The sequence below is a fragment of the Amblyraja radiata genome, chromosome 11, assembly GCF_010909765.2.
Source record: "Amblyraja radiata isolate CabotCenter1 chromosome 11, sAmbRad1.1.pri, whole genome shotgun sequence".
NCBI lineage: Eukaryota > Metazoa > Chordata > Chondrichthyes > Rajiformes > Rajidae > Amblyraja > Amblyraja radiata.
In genome coordinates this window covers 39,405,091-39,412,689 of record NC_045966.1, presented here as the reverse complement: position 1 = coordinate 39,412,689, position 7,599 = coordinate 39,405,091, and positions in this window count along the sequence as shown.

The following is a 7,599-nucleotide window of genomic DNA, read 5'->3' as shown; positions in this document are numbered from 1 at the left end:
GGAATGTGGGAGGAATCCGAGGCACCTGGAGAAAACCCATGCAATCATAGGGAGAACGTGCAAACTCCTAACAGACAGCACCAGTAGTCAGGATCGAGTCCAGCTCTCTGGGGCTGTGAGGCAGCGGCTCTACCTGCCGTGCCACCGTGTTGCTCCAAACATCCTGTTTAATAGCATGCAAAACAAAGCCTCGATACCTCGATACATGTGACAACAATACGCCTGTACCTTGATACATGTGACAACAATACGCCTAAACCCGAAACCTTGGACATAAAGCTGTAATTCAGGTCAGGTACAGAGCAACAGGGAGAAAAATAGACTGAAGTTGTTGCTACTGTTTGTTAGTAACAGGAAACGATCAGAACTTCCTCTGACCAGAGGGATTCATAAACAGTTTGTTTTATAACTTTTTAAACTGCTTCCATTGCATCTGGTAATACAATTGGTTTTGTTTGAGCCTTAGAGATTTGGATACCTGTTACTGAATCACAGATCCAAGAAACGTACACCTTCATGGGTATTTCTACACTTCTTCTTGCATGCACGTATGGAGTGAACAGCCTAAAGTTGTAGGTCAACTTGTTCTATTTGATCTAATTGTTTGTGCACGTCGGGTTGATTGGATTAGTCGAAACAGGGTGGACCACGTGAAAGTTGTAATCTCCTACTCTATTTCTACACTAAATTATGGTTTGGAGACAGTTTCAGGTCAGGACCATTCTTCAGACTGATTGTAGTGGGGGGGAGGGGGGGAGAAAGATAGAAAAGAGGTGAGGGTGGGACAAAGTCAGAAAGTGATGGGTGGAGGAAGGAACTGCAGATGCTGGTTTATACCGGAGATCAAGTTCCTTCCTACACATTTTGTCTGCTTCATTGCAAAATCTCCTCAAGGTCTGCCAACTTTGAAGAAGTTCTCTCTCCGACGGGTGTCTGAAGAAGGGTCCTGACCCAAAACGTCACTTATTGCTTTTCTCCAGAGATGCTGCCTGACCCGCTGAGTTACTCCAACGTTTTGTGTCTAAGTGATAGGTGATACAGGAGATGTGGGTTTGCTTGGCAGATGGGTGGATAAAGACCAGAGGTGAAAAGAAGGCAAAAGAGTGTCTGGTAAGGGCGACACAGTGGTGCAGTGTGTTGAGCTGCTGCCCCACAGTGCCAGAGGCCCGGGTTCAATCCTGACCTCGGGTTCTGTCTGTGTGTGTGTGTGTGTGTGTGGAGTTTGCACGTTCACCCTGTGACCGCGTGGGTTTCTTCCTAGTGCTCCGGTTTCCTCCCACATCTCAAAGATGTGCCCGTGCGGGTTTGTAGGTTAATTGGCCCTCTGTAAATTGCCCCTAGTGTGTAGAGAGTGGATGAGAAAGTGGGATAACATAGAGCTGGTGTGAAGGGTGATCGGTGGTCGGCGTGGACTCGGTGGGCCGAAGGGCCTGTTTCCGTGCTGTATCTCTGAGTTAAATATCATCTAAATAAGAGAAGAGGAGTGAAAGCCAGAGGGAGGGATATGGGTGGAAGGGGATGGGAGGAGCAACAGGGGTGGGAGAGTGGGAGAAATGGGAAGCTTAGAAACCCAATGGTATAAACGTTGAATTTTCCAATTTTAGGTAATCTCACCCCTCTTCTGCCCCACTAGGGTACCCACCCATGTCTCCCACCATTCCCCCTCTTTACCCCTATCTCTCTCCCTCTAGCTTCACATCTCAATCCTCTCCTTACCTGACACCATTTTGACTCCGGCCTATAAACATTCTCCCACCTGTATCCACCTATTACTCGCCAGGGTTTGTCTCGGCCCCCACCTCTCCTCCACCTTTCTTCCCACTTCTACAATGTCTGAAGAAGGGTCACGACCCCAAAACCTCGCCTATCCAAGTTTCTCCAGAGACGCTGCCTGACCCGCTGAGTTACTCCTGCACTTTGTGTCTTTTCTTTGAAAACCAGCATCTGCAATTCCTTGTGTTTACATTTTTTCCAGCGCTACGTCTAACAATAACAGAAAAAAGTGCAGATAAATATACAAGACATTGGCGAGGCCAGGTTTGGAGTATTGTGTTTGGTTTTACTCACCATGTTATAGGAAAGATGTTGTTAAGCTGGAAAGGGTGCAGAGAAGATTTACGGGGAGGTTGCTAGGACTTGAGGGCCCGAGATACAGGGAGAGGTTGAGCAGGCTAGGACTTTGTGAGGGGCTCATGAGGGGAACAGATAGGTAAATGCACAGTCTTTTACCTCACGTAGGGGAATCAAGAACTAGAGCAAATAGGCTTATGGTGAGAGGGGAAAGATTTAATAGGAAACTGAGGGGCAACGTTTTCACACAGAGGGTGGTGGGTGGATGGAATGAGCTGACAGAGGAGGTAGTTGAGGCAGGCACTATAACAGCATTGAAAAGACATTTGGACAGGTACATGGATTGGAAAGGCTTAGAAGGATATGTGCCAAATTCAGGCAGGTGAGACTAGTGTAGATGGATCATCTTGGTTGCCATGGGCAACTTGGGCCGAAGAGCCTGTTTCTGTTCTGAATAAATCTATGACTCTAAATGGATATAGAGAGAGTTAAGCCACAAAGATGGCCATGATCTATTTCTGTGACTAGGAACCTGTCCTGATCTTTGTAGCCACAAGACAAGCCCCTTGTAAGCAAACACAAGTGAACAACCGGACTGTGGTCTTGTTTGAAGGACAGACTGATTTCCCTTGCAGCAGGAACATAGACATAGAACATAGAACAGTACAGGAACAGGCCCTTCGGCCCACAATGTCCCTGCCGACCATGATACCAAGTTAAACTAATCTCCACTGCCTGCACGTGATCCGTATTGCGTTAATCCTTACACTTACATGTGCCTATCCAAAAGCCTCTTAAATGTTCTTCTGTGCCTCCACCACCACCCCTGGCCCCCACCCCCTCTGTGAAACACAATTACCCTGCACATCTGCATTAAACTTTGCCCCTCTAGTGTTTTGGCATTTCCTCCCTGGGAAAAATGTTCTGACTGTCTACCCCATCTACGTGTCTCATTATATTATATACTTTTATCAGGTCTCCCCTCAACCTCCGACGTTCCAGAGAAAACAATACGAGTCTGAAGAAGGGTCCCAACCCTAAATGTCATCGTTCCATTTTCTCCAGCGATGCTGCTTGACCCGCTGAGTTATTCCAGCATTTTGTGTCTGTCCAAGTTTATCCAACCTCTCCCTGTAGCTGAAATCTTCTAATCCAGGCATCATTCTGGTAAACCTCCTCTGCACCGTCTTCAAAGCCTCCACGCCCTTCCAGTAATGGGGTGACGAGAGCTGCACGCAATACTCCATATGAGGTTTGACCAAATTATGACAGAATAACAGAATGATATCAGTAAGAACAACAAATGGCTTATCTGCAGGAAACAACCCTGGGCTATGATGGACATTGCCAGCTCATAGCTGGGATCTTTTTTTGGTTGTCGACAGCTAACTAGACAGCAGTGAGCAAAAGCCCAAACGCTTTACCCGTTTTCAAAAGCTCCTGGAGCAGAATTAGGCCATTCGGCCCATCGTCTACTTCGCCATTCAATCATGGCTGATCTATCTTTCTCTCTCAACCCCATTCTCGTGCCTTCTCCCATAACCCGACACTTAGAAGATGTGTTCACATTTGAAAGGGGGCATAATGGGCCGAAGGGCCTGTTTCTATGCTGTACTAGTTCTATGACTCCATGTGTGAGCCCATTTGGTATGTGGGCTCATTAATAGTAAGATTAAACTAGAATTTACCAGTTTGAAGTTTAATCTGTATTTTATGAGGAGTTACGATGAGGGATTACGTGAAGAACCCCGCCACGACGCATGCGTGTCATTCTTCAAAGCAGCGGTGTGAAATCACAGATAACTGTAATGACTAAACATAGTAAGATTAGAGAAGAGATACCAGTTAAGTATATGATCAAGGGTGGGAGCGGAGGACACGTAATCCCTCATCATAACTCCTCATAAAATACAGATCAAACTTCAAACTGGTAAGTTCTCGTTTAATCTTACTATTTTACTTCGGAGTCACGTGAGTGACTACGTGAAGATTTTAAAGCTCTGTGATTTCATGCCGTGGAAACGAGTCCATGCATCACATCTGCCTTGATTATGGGAAGAATAGTGTTAACATCATTAGACATCAATACGATATTGAAAACCCAACGATAAATATATTACCACCAAATTATAGCCCCTATTTATGGGGTAAATTATATTACAGAACTTAAAATTGTTTCTGCAAATGTTCCAGGTTCAATGACTGGTTTGTTATAAAATCGTTGGAAAGTTTTCTCCGTTGACCATCCTGCTGTCTTGAATATTTGGTCCATAGGAACATCCAACTTCATAGCTGCCGATGTAGCTGCAGCCCTGTTGGAGTGAGATTTTAAAATGCTAGTGTCTACTCCAGCCTTTAGTAGGACCTGTTTTAGCCATCTAGAGATGGTCTGGACTGTCACTGTTTTGAGTGGCTGTTTGTAGCTGATTAAAAGTGACAATTCTTTCCCTCTGATGATCTTAGTATACTCCATATATAATAGTAAGTGTGTTACAATACAGAGACGATCATCTGTCGGGCAGCCCCTGTCATAGGTAAGTCGATAGGGCACTTCTGGCACAGTTGATGGCACTGTAAATGAGCCCCTCATCATAGTGGAGGCCTGCCAGATATTCCAGAACAGACGGGGTGTTCATGTCTCTGTAGGTGATGTTGTTTTTATGGCAGTGCATCGCCCACTTCCTGATATAGACCAGATACTGTTTTTTGGTTGACTGTCTTTGGGCCGCCGAGATCATGTTCACTGTTCGGTCCGTCAGTCCCAGTTGTAGTAGAGGTGTTTTTAAAACTCTACAAATTAATAAGTTCAAATGTTTATGGCATGGGTGGCTATCCCTTGTTACGGAATGTGGCAATAAATCTGGTCTATGTGGGATGGTGATACATGGTTCTAATACCATATTTAATACCACTGGGAACCATGGTTGAGTAGGCCAATCGGGTACTACCAATACCAGACGCAGAGTCTTGTTGTATTTTCCTTAATACCCGACTGATGAGGCAGGAAGGAGGGAATGCATAAATAAACAATTTCCCCCCCTATGCAGCGAAAATGCATCTGTCGCCGCTGCCCCAGGGTCTGGTTCCCATGAAACATAATTTGATAACTGGTGGTTAAGTCTGGATGCGAATAGATCGATATCTGGTGTTCCATATTTTGCTGTAATATCAGCAAATACTTTTTTATTCAACATCCATTCGGTGTTTTCTCTGTGGTCACCTTGTATAGGCACTGAATAGTAAGCATCTTTTAAATCGATGCTGGCCATGAAGTAACATTTGGAAATTAATTGTTTAGCAGTAACAAAGGTATCCATTTTGTCAGATCTATGGTGATGCAACAACCACCATCTTTTTGTTTTTGATAAATATATTGGACACGAATTCTAATGGTTCGTGTTGAGTTTTCTCAATTACACCTTTTATGTAAAGCCGCTCCAGTTCAGCTTGCGCTTTTGATTTTTCTTTATCAGAAGGCACGAACATTCGGTTCGGTATATATTGAACTGGAGGGCTGTACTTGTGTATAAACTCTATTGTATATCCCTGGATACTGCTTAAGATGTAAGTATCGGTTGTTATGTCATGCATGCGTCGTGGCGAAGTAAAATTGGGGAGCAGTCTTGCCTCGTTAAATTCCCCATGGGACGTATTCTCTGGGGCTGCCTCTTTTTAGTTTTAATTAAGTTTAGAGATCCAGCGTGGCAACTGACCCTTCGGCCCACTGAGCCCGTGTCCACCATCGATCACCCGTAAATTAGTTCTACGCTATCTCAGTTTCACATCCTACACACGAGGGGCAATTTTCAAAAGCCAATTAACCTACAAATCCTTTGTTTAAGAAGGAACTGCAGATGCTGGAAAATCGAAGGTAGACAAAAGTGCTGGAGAAACTCAGCGGGCGCAGCAGCATCTATGGAGCGAAGGAAATAGGCAACGTTTCGGCCCGAAACGTTGCCTATTTCCTTCGCTCCATAGATGCTGCTGCACCCGCTGAGTTTCTCCAGCACTTTTGTCCAACCTACAAATCCGTATGTTTTTGGAGAGTGGGAAGAAACCGGGGGCTCCCGGAGAAAACGCACGCAGGTCACGGGGAGTCTGTACAACCGTACAGACAGCACCCGTAGTCAGGATCAAACCAGGTCTCTGGCGATGTGAGGCAGCAACTCTACCGCTGCACCAGAGACCGTTGATCGTGGCTGCTTTCCAGAGGAAGTGTAGATGGAGTCGATGGTGGGGAGTCTAGTCTGTGTAACCCACAACTATCTGCAATCCACAACCGTCTGTAATTTCTTGCAGACATCTGCCTGAAGTGGCATTTAGTACACAGAAGAAAGAAAGACTATGTCAAGCAGAGAATGAGAGTGGACAATGCTAAAGGTGACATATAAATGCAAAATTAAGTTATTACTGGTGCCACTGCTTGGCAGCTCTGTGATCTATGACACCTCTGATTAATGCACCTACGTAACAAAGATTAACATCTTCTTTTTTGCGATTTTAACAGTTATAATTTATCCATGTTTTAGACGTGCAGAAATGTGCAAATACCATTTGCATATTAATAAGTCACAATGCATCTGCAAATAAATATTCATGGCGATCGTCTGATAGATAAAAGGATTGAATATAGTTGGAAAATATCTGCAAACCATTGCTCTGTCATGCCAAATCCTTCTTCGGAACGAATCCCTGGGGATAATGAGGGGAATCTGTTACTGTCTTCGCATATAAAAGGGAGGAGAGCGGTAATGTCATACTGCTGTGTTGAAATTATGCTGGAACGCTGCAAGGTTGGATGTAAATCAAAGAGGCATCAAGTTATGGTGGTGTGTGGAGTCACTGGTTCAATTCCCGCTGCAGGGAGTCTTGCCAATGAACCAATATCATGGCATATAGAAAAAGATACAGCACGGATACAGTCAGAACCTTTTCCACCAGGATGGAAAAAAAATCAAATACCAGAGGGTATCGTTTTTTAAGGTGCGAGGGGCAATGTTTACAGGAGATGTGCAAAGCAAGTTTTTCTACACAGAGGGTGTGGTATAGAGGCATCTCGACCCATCACTGACCCAAATAAGACACTTCACATTTCATCAATGTTAGGTCGGCAAAGAGCAGCTAATTTAGTAAATTTTTAATGAACGACTGGTCTATGAAGGAGACTGGCTTTGAAAATGTCTTTAATTAAAGTACGCTGAAGCTAGTAATTTATTTTTCGAAAACAAGCTTTATCTCGATAAAGATCAGTCAATTAAAATTTTTTACTTTGTACTGGCAGTTTGAAGAAGGGTTCTGACCCGAGATGTCGGCTGTAGACTTCTCTCCCGAGATACTGCCTGACCCGCTGTGTTACTCCAGCAGTATCTCTTGGTGTGAGAGGAGATCAAATGGATGTGTAGGAAAGAACTGCAGATGCTGGTTTATACGGAAGATTGACATAAAATGCTGGAGTATCTCAGCGGGTCGGACAGCATCTCTGGAGAAAGGGATTGGTGATATTTCAGGTCAGAACCCTTCTTCGGACAG